At 48.7% G+C, this 15,135-nt stretch overlaps 1 long non-coding RNA gene across 3 annotated transcripts in view; it reads left to right on the top strand.

The window, feature by feature from the left end:
* LOC142749976 (uncharacterized) overlaps window positions 1-15,135 on the top strand; it is a 54,883-nt gene that overhangs the window by 37,677 nt on the left and 2,071 nt on the right. The window contains exon 6 of one of the 3 annotated variants that reach the window (XR_012882534.1): window positions 8,720-9,946. The exons of the other annotated variants lie outside the window; for them this stretch is intronic. This is a non-coding gene — a long non-coding RNA (uncharacterized LOC142749976). Of the gene's footprint in view, window positions 1-8,719; window positions 9,947-15,135 lie in introns of those variants that run through there. 3 annotated transcript variants of the gene reach the window in all.

A 15,135-nucleotide genomic window follows, 5' to 3' on the forward strand; every position in this document is an offset into this window, starting at 1 on the left:
ACTTGGTGCCTGCATTATAGACAGCTCTTACATGGTCACCTGTATAAAAGACTCCTGTCCACAGACTCAATGAATCAGTCTGACTCCAACCTCTACAACATGGGCAAGACCAAAGACCTTTCTAAGGATGTCAGGGACAAGATCATAGACCTGCACAAGGCTGGAATGGGCTACAAAACCATAAGTAAGACGCTGGGTGAGAAGGAGACAACTGTTGGTGCAATAGTAAGAAAATGGAAGACATAAAAAATGACTGTCAATCGACATCGATCTGAGGCTCCATGCAAAATCTCACCTCGTGGGGTATCCTTGATCCTGAGGAAGGTGAGAGCTCAGCCGAAAACTACACGGGGGGAACTTGTTAATGATCTCAAGGCAGCTGGGACCACAGTCACCAAGAAAACCATTGGTAACACATTATGCCGTAATGGATTAAAATCCTGCAGTGCCCGCAAGGTCCCCTGCTCAAGAAGGCACATGTACAGGCCCGTCTGAAGTTTGCAAATGAACATCTGGATGATTCTGAGAGTGATTGGGAGAAGGTGCTGTGGACAGATGAGACTAAAATTGAGCTCTTTGGCATTAACTCAACTCGCCGTTTTTGGAGGAAGAGAAATGCTGCCTATGACCCAAAGAACACCGTCCCCACTGTCAAGCAGGAGGTGGAAACATTATGTTTTGGGGGTGTTTCTCTGCTAAGGGCACAGGACGACTTCACCGCATCAATGGGAGAATGGATGGAGCCATGTACCGTCAAATCCTGAGTGACAACCTCCTTCCCTCCACCAGGACATTAAAAATGGCTCGTGGCTGGGTCTTCCAGCACGACAATTACCCGAAACATACAGCCAAGGCAACAAAGGAGTGGCTCAAAAAGAAGCACATTAAGGTCATGGAGTGGCCTAGCCAGTCTCCAGACCTTAATCCCATCGAAAACTTATGGAGGGAGCTGAAGATCCGAGTTGCCAAGCGACAGCCTCGAAATCTTAATGATTTACAGATGATCTGCAAAGAGGAGTGGGCCAAAATTCCATCTAACATGTGTGCAAACCTCATCATCAACTACTAAAAACGTCTGACTGCTGTGCGTGCCAACAAGGGTTTTGCCACCAAGTATTAAGTCTTGTTTGCCAAAGGGATCAAATACTTATTTCTCTGTGCACAATGCAAATAAATATATATAATTTTGACAATGTTATTTTTTTTATTTTTTTTTATATAATCTATCTCTCACTGGTAAAATTAACCTAGCCTAAAAATTCTAGACTGTTCATGTCTTTGACAGTGGGCAAACTTACAAAATCAGCAAGGGATCAAATACTTATTTCCTTCACTGTATGTACAGTGACGTCAGGTGCTCCTTCCGGAGCGGAATCCCAGACCAGAGCTTTCAGCCACTATGGCTGCTGCGGCGGTAGCAATGCCACATTCAATAGTACTATTATAATACTATTGTCCACTATGACAGAGCAGGGATGCATCTCCCTGCTCTGCCATAGGCTACAGGCCACATTTGGTCTGCAGCCTATCAGGCGCAGGGTCAGGATCCCCGCACAGGCCGGTGTGATGACATCACCGGATCATGCTGGCCTACACAAGGATCCCGTCGGAGTTGAGGAGTAGCTCCATTTGTCAGGAGAATGGGGCCTAGGTGAGTACAATTTTTTTGTGTTTGGGGGCGATATATCGAACTATATACAAGGGAGGTGGGAGCGCTATCTACAAGGGGGGCTGTATTGCACTGTCTACAGGAGGGCTGTATAGCATTGTCTACAAGGAGGGCTGTATAGAACTGTCTACAGGGGGGCTGTATAGCACTGTCTACAGGGGGGGCTGTATAGCACTGTCTACAGGAGGGCTGTATAGCACTGTCTATAAGGGGGCTGTATAGCACTGTGTCACGTATGGTTCGTGGACCCACTGGGCCGTACCGCCTTGGTGGTATGGCAGCTGGCCAACAAGGTGCAGGTCACAGTCTATAGTTCGTATAGGGTACCTGTGGCAGCTCGGACAGCAGCAAGGCAGGCTCGGCTGGGACTAGGCAGCGGGTAGACGTCAGGCGTGAAGTAGCAGGACAGGCATGGAATACAGCACAGAATGACTGCAGCACAGCATGGCACTTGCCCAGGATAGCACGGGATACAGGAACAGGAAACACTGGGAACTGGAAAACACTAGGAGTCCATTTGCTTAGACAGACTAGGATACGACAAACAACGCTCAGGCATTAAAGCAAGGGGTTGGGCCCTTCTTATAGTCCATGGCACTCATGGGCGGATTAACATTAAAGTCCGGTGCACGCGCTGCCCCTTTAAAAACAGGAACGAGCGTGCGCATGCACCCTACGGGACCCGGCCGAGGTGAACGCGGAGGAAGAAACTGGGGCCAGCGCTCGCAGACCCATGGCTGCGGCCATCAGAAGGAGAGTGAAAGTGGCGGCCCGCAGCCATGGACATGACAGTGACCCCCCTCTTACGCCCCCTCTTCTTGAGGCCAGAGTGAGAGAGAAACTTCTTCAGAAGGGTAGGAGCATTTTGGTTCTCCTCTGGCTTCCAGGACCTCTCTTCAGGACCAAACCCCCTCCAATCCACAAAATAAAAAGTATTTCCTCTCACTCACTTGGTGTCCAAGATCTCCTTAACCTTGAAAGTGTCTGAAGGGCCGCTGGAGGCAACCACAGGGCTAGGAATCTTGGTAAAGCGGTTCAGAACCACTGGTTTCAGGAGAGAGACATGGAAGGAGTTGGGGATCCTGAGGGTAGGAGGCAGCCGAAGCTTGTAGGCCACAGGGTTGATCTGCTGCAGGATCTCGAAGGAACCTGGGAGCAAATTTGTACGACGGCACCCTCAATCGAATATTCCTGGAGGACAGCCAGACCTCCGTGCCAGGAAGAAACTGAGGAGGTGCTCTTCTCCTTGTGTCCGCCTTCCGCTTCATGCGGTCGACTACCAGCAGGATGGAGGATCGAGTCTGCTGCCAGATCTGCAGAATGTCCCTAAAGCCGTGTCAGCAGCTGGTACCTCAGACGTATCAGGGACCGGGAGAGGAATTTGTGGGTGTTGGCCATAGACAATAAAGAACGGTGTCTTCTGTGTGGACTCACTAATATTATTATTGTAAGAGAACTCAGCCCACAGGAGCAACTGCACCCAGTCATCATGCTGCTTGGAGATGAAGTAGCGTAAGTAGTTCTCCAAGATCTGATTGATCCTCTCGACCTGACCATTGGACTGAGGATGGTAGGCCGAGGAAAAGTCCAACTTCACATCTAGGTGTCCGCAGAGGGCTCTCCAGAACTTCGAGGTGAACTGAACCCCGCGATCAGACACAATATGCTGCGGCAAGCCGTGCAGGCGGAAGATGTGTTGGATGAACAGCTTGGCTAGTTGAGGAGCAGAAGGAAGACCGGTCAGAGGAACAAAGTGGGCCATCAGAAATGACAGGCAATCAGATCCCGGGTCTTACGGACCCCCGCGTGACCTGCCAGTCTAAAGGAGTGTCCCCAGCGGAGGATTCTCGCTCTGTCAGCCAGGCGCACAAAAGTCCTCCCTGGAGGAATGTCCTAAACTTGCAGGGGATTGACAGAGACAATGCAGGATGGATCAATGATGTTCTGTGGAATTTCCATGGTGTCTTCTGTCTCGAAAGACCTGGACAAGGCATTGGCCCTCACATTCTTGTCAGCCGGGCGATAATGGAGCTCAAACTGGAACCTGGTAAAGAACAAAGATCACCTGGCCTGACGAGGGTTCAGCCGTTGGGCAGTCTGAAGATAGGTGAGGTTCTTGTGGTCCGTAAAAATGGGGATGGGATGAGCTATGCCCTCTAGTAGATGTCTCCACTCCTCCAGGGCCAGTTTGATGGCCAGTAACTCCCGATCCCCAATCGGGTAGTTGTGTTCTGCGGAAGAGAAGAGCTTAGAGAAATATCCACATACCATTGACTTGCTCTTGGAACCTCTCAGGAACAGGAGTGCACCAGCACCGACAGAGGATGCGTCCACCTCCAACGAGAACTGTAGAGAAACATTTGGATAATGGAGGATAGAGGCTGACGTGAAGGCACTCTTCAGGCTATTGAATGCGGACTCTGCCTCAGGAGTCCACACCTTGGCGTTCATGCTCTTCTTAGTGAGGTTAGAGATAGGAGATGTCAGTGAGGAGCAGTTTGGAATAAACTGTCTGTAAAAATTGGCGAATCCCAGAAAGCGCTGTATGGCCCTCAAGCCTTGAGGGCGTGGCGATTCCAGGATGGACTTTACCTTTTCAGGATCCATCTTGAGACCTCTATTCGAGAAAATGTAGCCCAGGAAGGGTAAAGCATCCCTTTCAAACATGCACTTCTCCAACTTGGCGTACAGACGATTCTCCCTTAACCGCAGCAAAACTTAACGGACATGTCTCTGATGAGACATAGGATCCAGAGAAAAAATCAAGATGTCATCAAGATAGACCACAACACAAACCTAGAGGAGGTCACGGAAAATGTCATTCACGAACACCTGGAAGACTGCGGGAGCATTACACAGGCCGAAGGGCATTACTAGAAGATATTCATAGTGTCCTTCACGGGTGTTAAATGCAGTCTTCCATTCGTCACCCTGGCGAATCCGGATTAGGTTTTAAGCCCCACGCAGGTCTAGTTTGGAAAAAATCTTGGCACCACGTATACGATCGAACAATTCTGAGATCAGTGGTAACGGATACTTATTCTTCGCCGTGATTTGGTTGAGACCCCGGTATTCAAAGAAGGACGCAGGGAGCCATCCTTCTTTTTAATGAAGAGGAACCCCCCTTCTCCCGGGGAGGAAGACTTCTGTATGAAGCCCCTCTCCAAGTTCTCTTTAACATAGGTGGACATGGACAGAGTCTCTGGCAAAGAGAGAGGATATACCCTACCACGGGGAAGGGATGCACCAGGAATCAGCTCGATAGGACAGTCATACGCTCGGTGTGGGGGCAGCGTCTCCTCCTCTCTCTTGCTGAAGACGTCCGAAAATGTAGCATAATGACAAGGCAATCCTGCCAATGACCGAGGCAGAGGAGGCTGAGCCGAACGAATCTGCACCAGGCATCGGCTGTGACACTTGCGGCCCCACTGGAGAACCTCTCCAGAGTTCTAGTCCAGGACTGGGGCATGTAGTCAGAGCCAAGGCAGGCCCAGCGGCACGGGGTTAACGACCTTGGATAGGACATAGAATGAAAGAAGTTTGGAGTGGAGAGCCCCTACTTGGAGCCTCAGCGGCTTGGTCAGAGCTATAACTGGGTCTGGCAGAGGTAATCCATTTACCGATGCAACCATCAACGGTCTCTCCAGAGGGGTAGTGGGTAATTGAAGAAGGTCCACCAGGTCTCTACAAACAAAATTAGCAGCGGATCTAGAGTCCAGATACGCCGGGACCTGATGCATTTTCTCACCGGACACTATGGTCACGGGTATGGACAATTTAGACGGGAGTCCCTCTTTGCCCAAGGTTGTCTTCCCTACCAACCCTAGGCTTTGGGGCTTTTGGGGACACAGACGCACAAGATGGCCTCCGAGGCCGCAATAAAGACAGCCCCGAAGTGCGTCTGCATTGTCTCTCCTGGGTCCATCCTCACAGACTCCTTAGGGGGATCAGCATCTGAGGACAGCAGGGGTTGCTGCAAGGTAGGGACCGGACTAGGAAGGCCTCCCTCCCGACGAACCTCTTCTATCAATCCGGGCAGCCAAAAGTATGAGGTCATCCAGGGTAGGCGGCAGGTCTCGAGCGGCAAGTTTGTACTTAATTTTAGGAGACAGTCCATGCCAGAATTTAGCCACCAGGGCCTCATTGCTCCACAACAGTTCTCCCACCAGGGTGCGGAAGTGGATGGCGTACTCGCCCACAGAGATGTCTCCTTGGCGTAGGTTCAGCAAGGAATCCGCTGCAGAGGAGACTCGTCCAGGCTCCTCAAACACCGTGCAAAATGTCCGAAGGAACCCCTGGAAGTCACGGTTCTCTGGTCCTTGTCTATCCAAGATAGGGTTCGCCCATGCAAGGGCCTTGCCAGTAAGAAGAGAGATGATGAAAGCGACCCAGACGAAAGTGCCCTAGAATACAGGCTGAAGTGGATCTGGCACTGGTTCAAAAATCCACGACAGGTACCTGCGTCTCCATCATAGCGGTCAGGAAGTGGCAAAGAAAAACAAGGATCAACACTGCCAGGAGGTGTAGTCTGATGATCAGTACTGCCAGGAGGTGTAGTAGGAGGAACGTCACCTTGTGCTGCCTGCCGACGTGCGAGAATGTTCAAGGTCTGGAGGAGTTGGTACTGTCGAGACCGGAGGTCCAGTATATCCGTCCGCATCTCTTGTGATGTCATTTTGGTCTTGGATCGACCAGAGGGGTCCATGGCCTGAGCATACTGTCACGTAGGGTTTGTGGACCCACTGGGCCGTACTGCCTTGGCGTTATGGCAGCTGGCCAACAGGGTGCAGGTCACAGTCTATAGTTCGTATAGGGTACCTGTGGCAGCTCGGACATTAGCAAGGCAGGCTCGGCTGGGACTAGGCAGCGAGTAGACGTCAGGCGTGGAGTAGCAGGACAGGTGTGGAATACAGCACAGCATGACTACACCACAGTACGGCACTTGACCAGGATAGCACGGGATACAGGAACAGGAAACACTGGGAACTGGAAAACACTAGGAGACCATTTGCTTAGACAGACTAGGATACAACAAACAACGCTTAGGCATAAAAGCAAGGGACTGGGCCCCTCTTATAGTCCAGGGCACTACGGGACCCGGCCGAAGTGAGTGGAAGTGAGCGCTGGCGTCTCCTGAGGAGGAGACTGGGGCCAGCGCTCGCAGACCCATGGCTGCGGCCGTCAGGAGGAGAGTAAACCTGACGGCCCGCAGCCCCGGACATGATACACAGTCTACAGGCGGGCTGTATAGCACTGTCTACAGGGGGGTTATATAGGACTTTCTATGGGGGGGGCTGTATAGCACTGTCTACAGGGGGCATGTACACCACTATCTACAGGGGGCTGTATAGAACTGTCTACAGGAGGGTTGTATAGAACTGTCTACAGGGGGGCTGTATAGAACTGTCTACAAGGGGGGCTGTATAGCACTGTCTACAGGGGGGCTGTTTAGCACTGTCTACATGGGGGGCTATATAGCACTGTCTACAAGGGGGCTTTATGGCACTGTCTACAGGCTGTCTATACTGTATAGCAGTATAGCACTGTCTACAGGGGCAGCTCTATAGCACTGTCTACAGGGGGGCTGTTTAGCACTGATTACACGGGGGCTATATAGCACTGTCTACAAGCGGGCTGTATAGCACTGTCTACAGGGGGGGCTGTATAGCACTGTCTACAGGGGGCTGTATGGTACAATCTGCAGGGGGGCTGCAATGCACATTCTACAGGAGGGGGCTGTATTTGGCACCCAGAGGATTGGAGGCCCAGTCTAAAGTTAGCTATTGGGCCTAGTGTTTCCTAGTTACGCCCCTCTGTGTGGCACTACCAGGGAGGGCATCTGTGTGGCACTAGAAGGGAAGGGGGCTTTGTGGCACTACCAGGGAGAGGGATTGTGTGGCACTACATAGATGGGGGGGGGGGGGGGTCTGTGTGGCACTGCCTGGGAGGGGGCTGTGTGGCACTACCTGGAAGGGGGGCTGTGTGGCAGTACCTATGAGGGGGACTGTGTGGCACTATCTATGAGGGGGCAGTATGGCACAGGGCACTGTGACACTAAATTTATGGGGGTACAAACTAGGGGCCTAACTTCTATATAGGGGCATAAACAGGGCATAACTTCTGTATGAGTGGACAAAGTGACGTTTTCTGCCATTTTACTGCCGCCGTGAGTTCCCCCGCAAAGGGGCCCACTAAGTCTGTATCACCCAAGGGCGCACATAAACCTAGAGCCCTGCAGTCATGCTCCCTTCTTTGTACCCCTACTTCTTTCTAACCTACTGACTGTTGGCAAGAACTAGGGGGCAGATGTAAAGAGCATGACTGCAGGATCAGACTTCACAGAGGGTTTGTTTGTTTCTTGGTTGTTACCATGAAGGCGCAGAGCTTTGCACTGGAGCTGTAGACACAAAACAATAGGATATTTTTTAATCAAGACTATCTGCAAAGTTGCTTTACTTTTTATTTTAGATGCACTGAAGCAATAAAAAAAATAGCTATACTGTTACGTTTCTTATTAGAAAAGTCTAAGCCACAATCGGTTTGGCGCTGGCCAGACTGGGGGGCAATCTAAGGAAACTTGCCCTTCTTCGCCCTTAACCCTTGCAAGTAGGTATGAACTTTCTCAGTTATATTACCAGGTTGCGGTCCCAAGACCAGTCATGGATTGGCAGCAGGTGCACTTTCATTAGTAGTCAGGAAGTAGCAAGTCATAGGATGAGACCGAACTGTAAACAGGGTTCAGACTAGAAGTCGATACCAGGAGTAAAACAGGAGGAACCAAGCTACAAATCCATCGGGCTAGACAGGAGCGTAATCCAGTAAGAAGGCCAAGGTCAGGGTCCTCTTTGACATAGACAGTCTCAAATAGAGATTTACCTGGAGGTGTTTTTTGTGAGTAAATTCATCCCAAGGTAGCAGCTCAGGCCAATTATTCTGATGAGCATTTGCATAGGTTCGGAGATAATGCTCCGGTACCTGATTGATCTGTTCTGTCTGACTGTTACTGTTAACCAGAGGAAAATCCAGAGAAATTTTTAAATCTTTACACAGACCCTTTCAGAATTTATAAACAAACTGTACTCTCCCATCTGAAACAATGTGAGCAGGAAGACCATGGAAGCAAAATATTTCCTTGAAGACTACCTGAGCCAACCAAGATGCTGAGGGAAGACCTAACAGTGGTACAAAATGGGCCATTTTAGAGAAGCAATCCACCACTACCTAAATGGTAGTGAATCCCTGAGCAGAAGGCAAATCGATGACATTCATTGAGATCTCAGTCCAAGGTTCGGCTTGGGTTGGGCAAGGGCTGAAGTGCTTGGAGTGGATGGTAGTGCTTGCCTTGAAGGTTTAAACTGAGCACAGGTGTTCCAGGAGGCAACAAACTCTTTAATTTCTTGTCTCTATTCTAGCCACCAAATCTATTGCAAGAGTAATGGTACGTTTGAATCCAGAGTGTCCTGATAACAATGAAGAATGAGGCCAAGATAATACCTTCTGGCGGAGATCAGGATGTACAAAAGAACATCCCCTGTGAGGCTCCCATAGTGCCTCCCAAACAGTATAATACCAAATAGCTGCCCCACACAGTATAATGCCCCCATAGCTGCCACAATACAGTATACTGACCCATAGATGCCCCCATACAGTATAAAGCCAACACAGATGCCCACATATAGTATAATTCCCACACAAATGCCCCATGCAGTATTATGCCCAAACAAATTCCACCATTCAGAATAATGCCCCATAGCTGCCCCCATGCAGCATAATGCCAACATAGCTGCCACATACAGTGTAATGCCCCCATACAGTATAATGCCCACACAGATGCCCCATATAGTAAAATGCCCCCATAGCTGCCGCATATAGTATAATGACCCATAGCTTCCCCCATACAGAATAATGCCCCCATAGCTGCCCCATAGGGTATAATGCCCCCTAGCTGCCCCATACAGTATAATGCCCCATAGCTTCCCCCATACAGTATAATACACCCTTAGCTGCCCCAAGTGCCAATGCCCTTGTAGAAAGTAACACAGTGCCCATGTAGATAATGCACCTATACAGTGCCAGTGTCCATGTAAATAGTGCCACACCCCCCCTGAAGATAGCACCACCCCCCTGTAGATAGCGCCCTTGGGACTCCCTCTAGGAGCAGAATCCCCAACCGGAGCATAGGCCGGGGATTACGCTCCTAGAGGGAAGCCCTGATGCCACTGTCCATATATGGACAGTGACGTCAGTGGCTACTCCTTGGGCGGAATCCCCGTTGCCGACTCTGGCCGGGGATTCTGCCCCAGGAGGAGCCCCTGATGTCAATATCCATACATGGACAGTGACCTCAGCAACGGGGATTCCGCTCAAGGAGTAGACACTGACGTCACTGTCCATATATGGCGAGCGGAGGAGCTCTCTCTGTTCCTCCGCTCTGAACTAATTCTGAAGCAGCAAGCTGATAGTTCCCTGCTTCAGAATTGGTTTCAACTGTATCTGCGTCTTGAGGATGCAAATATAGTTGACAGCGGGACATACCCCCTGGCCGTCCGGAATTCCACCTGGAATCCGGGACTGTTCCGCTGAATTCGGGATGGTTGGGAAGTATGTACTATTAGGCTATGGCAGAGCAGGGAGATACCTTCCTGCTCTGTCATATTGCTTAATAGTATCTGCTTCCTAAGGTTGCAGATACTATTGAATGTGGCGGCGCTACCGCTGTAGCAGCTATAGCGGCCAGAGGCACAGGGGCACAGGCCCCCTCAAGCCATGGGCCCCGTAGCAGCCGCTGTGGCTACTACAGCTGTAGTTACGCCACTGATGAGATCTAAACATAAAATGAGTTTCCAGCATGCTTTACGTGGATTGAGTCATTGAGCAGACTGCAGATACTCCAAATTTTAACCACTGCCTCTGAGATATGGGTGATTAAGGCCCAGGAGGGCCAAATTGTCCAATAATTATTTTGAGTACCACAATATACTGTTTATAAATAACTAAATTACATCTGTTATGGCATAATAAAAATCTTTAATTTGCATCTATATAGTCTGGAGAGCCATGGATTTTCCTTACGTGAATTGTGGTTTACATATCCTTCAAACGGGCACCACCCAGTGACTGAGTTCTAAACTCCCCACTGCTATTTAAAGAAAATACACTTGGAAAGTCTTGTTATAACAATAAGCCAGGATAGAACAGCAGCAGATCAAAGTGGAATTTCAGAGCAAGAATCAGTGCTGGAGACAGGAAGATCCTCAGCGAGCAATTAATCAGGATGTACATTGGTAGGAAAGTAGTCTGCGCCTGGGTATACCTAGTAGTACGGGACTGGAAGAGGATGGAAGAACCAGGAAAGAGATCTCTTTGACATGATGGACCCCTACTGAAAGCCGCACTGGAACATTTTGAAGGTCTACACTATTCCTATGGCAGAAAGGATTTATTGAGCGAAGTCAAATATAGGGGCTTCTAAAGAGTCAGAAGAGGAATCCAAAGACTTTAGGAAAGAGAATATTCAATAGAAGTTCCAGCTACGCCTGAGTCCAGATAGGATTTCCTGCCTTTTGAAGAGCTTGGTATTTTATCATTGGGAAAAGGAAGTGTCAGGCCCAAGGTGATCTCCTCTCACTCCCCGAAAGCAAACAGCAAAATTGACACGGCGGTGACCTTTTTGCTCACAATAGAGGCATAGGCCTAGAGTCAGATGGCATCTCCGTTCCTCTGCTGACATTACTGTGCGATCCACTTGCATGAGCTCGTCTGGAGCAGTGACTGGTGGGTCATTGAAGGCAGGAGTTAAACGAGGGAAATGTCGAGTATGTTTCCTTTCTTGATATCTATCCTGAAACCGAAATCTCAATCTGGTAGACAGGGAAATCAGATCATCCAAAGAAGAAGGTAGGGTGTGACCCACCAGTTCATCTTTCATATGGCCCGATAAACCTTCATAAAATGCATCAGCCAGAGCTTTATTTTTCCAGGGTAATGCAGACGCCGGGATACAAAATTTGACAGCATATTGGTCGACCATGGCAAATCTTTGCTTCGAGGCGGGAAAGAGCCGTAGCAGGAGAAGAAGTACTGCCAAGTTCTTTGAAGACCCTCCAAAAGGAAGCCAGAAAGCCGGATAGGCAAGACAACATTGAATCACCACATTTCCAGAGAAGGGTGTCCCAAGTCAGAACCTGTCCAGCAAGCACTGGCGTCATTAGTACCGGACCTCCGGGGCCCAAGCTCCGGATCTTTTGCCCGGTGCCCCGGATCCCGGGGCGACTCCCGCTACAGGGGTTGCAGTGATTGAGACCGGGCCATGGCCCCCGCACCGCTATAGAAATTGACTATAGTAACTGGGGCCTATGTCATAAAATACACGGACCCCTGTTACTATAGTAACCACACATACTTACCCCCCTTCCCGAGCGGAAGTCCTGGCGTCTTGTCGCATCATGACGCTGTGCATCGCACTTGACGTCACAACGCTGGATGGTGTCGGGACATCTGCTGCACCGAAGAGCTGGGTAAGTGTAACATCATTACTGCCTGCTGGGGTTCTGTATCTAAGCCTGCCTTGTGGTAAGCTTAGATGCGCTTAGATGCAGGGTCCAACAGACACCATCACACATGGGCTTAGTAGGATGGCCCATGTGTGATACTGCCTGTTGGACCATGTATCTAAGCTTACCACAAGGCAGGCTTAGATGCAGGACTCCAGGAGACAGTAATCTTATAGATTACTGTCTCCTGGGGCCCTGTATCTAAGCCTGCAATGTTGTAGGCTTAGATACATGGTCTAACAGACAGTATCACACATGGGCCCTGTATCTAAGCCTACCACATCTGTTACTAATGTTTTTTTTTGTGTTTGTGTTTTTTAACAGGTTTGGTCGTTGGACTACGTCGGATTCAAGGACTACTTCGATGACGACTTTTTTTTATTTTCAATAAAATGGTTAATGAGGGTTGTGTGATTTTTTTTATTTCAATAAAATATATTTTTTCTATGTCTTTGTATTTTGTTTTAAACTTCATTACTTCCGCCTTAATAATGGCCGCTGCTTGATTGACAGCATCCATTACTAAGGTGGAGCTTAGCGTTAGCAGGTGCAGAGGCTAGCACTAACCCCAATTATTACCCATCGTCACCAGGGCTACCGGGAAGAGCTACGATCCATCATTTTCTTTTTGAAATGGAATAAACATTGTGCTGCCCTCCCATTTTTCATAACCAGCCAGATACAACATAGCAGCAGCAACCTACCATTACCAGGGTGAGAAGGGACACTGTTTTTGGCCTTTCCCAGCCTAATAATATCAGGCTGCGGCCAACCCAGTACCCAACCTACACTACAGATGGTCGGGTACTGGATTATACCCAGCTCTTCCTGGTACCCCTGGTGGCGGTGGGTACCAGGGTAATACTGGGGGGGTTAGTGTTTGCCTCTGCACCGACTAACACCAAGCCTCGTTTTAGTAATGGACGCTGTCAATCAGCCGGCAGCTATTAGTAAGGTGGTAGTAATAAAGTTTAAAAAAATACAAGGACATAGAAAGCTAAATATATATATATATCATTGAGATAATTAACCCCCACATAACCCTCATTAACCATTTTATTGAAAATAAAAAAAGCTGTCATCAAAGTAGTCCTCGAATCTGACGTAGTCCAACGACCGAACCTGGATAAAAACACAAATACACCCAAAAAATTAGTAACACATAAAAAGGCAAAACAACTATTAGGGTATGTGCACACGATAACGTCAATTAACGCTGAAATTACGGAGCTGTTTTCAGGAGAAAACAGCTCCTGCATTTCAGACGTAATTGCTCGTACTCGTGTTTTGTGAGGCGCCAATTACGGACGTAATTTGGAGCTGTTCTTCATAATTGGATTCAATGAAAAACGGCTCCAATTACGGCCCAAGAAGTGTCCTGCACTTCTTTGACGAGGCTGTTATTTTACGCGCCGTCTTTTGACAGTGACGCGTAAAATGACAGGTCGTCGGCACAGTACATCGGCAAACCCATTCAAATGAATGGGCAGATGTTTGCCGACGTATTGGAGCCATGTTTTCAGGCGTAATTCGAGGCGTAAAACGCCTCCATTACACCTGGAAATAGGTTGTGTGAACCCAGCCTTATACTTACCTTTCCTGGGTTCAGCGCTGGAGCCGCAATGTCAGCGTGCTGGGCCCTATATCTAATCCTATCATGTATGATACTGTCTGCTGAGCCACTTTATCTAATCCTATCCATAGCTATAGGGTCATAGTGCTATAGAAATGCTGTCTCAAATGTATATATACACACACACACATACATATACCCACATATAAACACATACATACACGCACACACAATTTTTTTTGGGGGGGGGGGGTGAACATATGTTAGTACAAGGATACTTACTGCTGGGGCCCTGTATCTAAGTATCATGTGTAATACTGTCTGCTGGGCCAAGTATCAAAGCCTATCATGTGTGATACTGTCTGCTGGGGCCATGTATCTAAGCCTATCATGTGTGATACTGTCTGCTCGGGTACTGTATCTAAGTCTATCATGTGTGATACTGATTGCTGGGACACTGCATCTAAGTCTATCATGTGTGATACTGACTGCTGGGGCCCTGTATCTAAGTATCATGTGTAACAAACAAGATATAGGAGCTGCACTGTAGCAGGAACCAAAAAATGCTGGGTGCTATCCTCAGAGGATTTTTTTTTTTTTTTTGAGTTTAAAAGTGTGCCTAGGCTTTAAAAATGCTGCCAGGCCTGACGGCATCATCAGACAACCTGACGCTCCCGGCCTTGGCGATGAGTATAGCCTCGGCCATTCACCAGGACTCATTGCTGGAGCCGGGCCAGGTAATGAACTTGTACAAACCCTTTAAGGGTGAAGATGGACCCCATAGCAGCCTGCTAACCTGGTAGTTATGCCCTTGAGCTCTGTTCTGAAAATGGAAACTTAAGTAGTAGACCATGAGCTTTGTGAGATTTACACTGTGTGAATTAGGAGACCATGAGGAACAGCTGGTTCTACATAAACATTGAGGCACAGAAGGTTAATGAACCGCGTTAGATTTTAAATTCTGTCTGCATATAAAATTTTGTGAAAAGGGGGGGGTGCACTTCATTGGGGGTATTCTGACAATAGTCATTTATGGCATACACAAAGGCTTAATAGTGGTGGTTCCAGTGCTGGGACCCTGTGGGAGGAATTTATCAACCTTTCTATGCCAGTTTTCTGGTGTAGAAAAGTCATAAAAAGGTCCAAAGTCGCAATTTGTAGTGCAAATTGCGATTTTTGGCCTTTTTATGCAGCCTTTGCCACTTTAGTGGAAAGGGCATGGCTTCCCAAAGGGGAGTGGCCACAGCGGCCCTACAAATTTCTTAGAATTTACGCCAGAAAACTGGCTCAAATTATAGTGGAAATCTACGCCAGCTCCAGCGCATATTTCATTCCGTTGG

Source organism: Rhinoderma darwinii, chromosome 3, assembly GCF_050947455.1.
Source record: "Rhinoderma darwinii isolate aRhiDar2 chromosome 3, aRhiDar2.hap1, whole genome shotgun sequence".
Classification (NCBI taxonomy): Eukaryota; Metazoa; Chordata; class Amphibia; order Anura; family Rhinodermatidae; genus Rhinoderma; species Rhinoderma darwinii.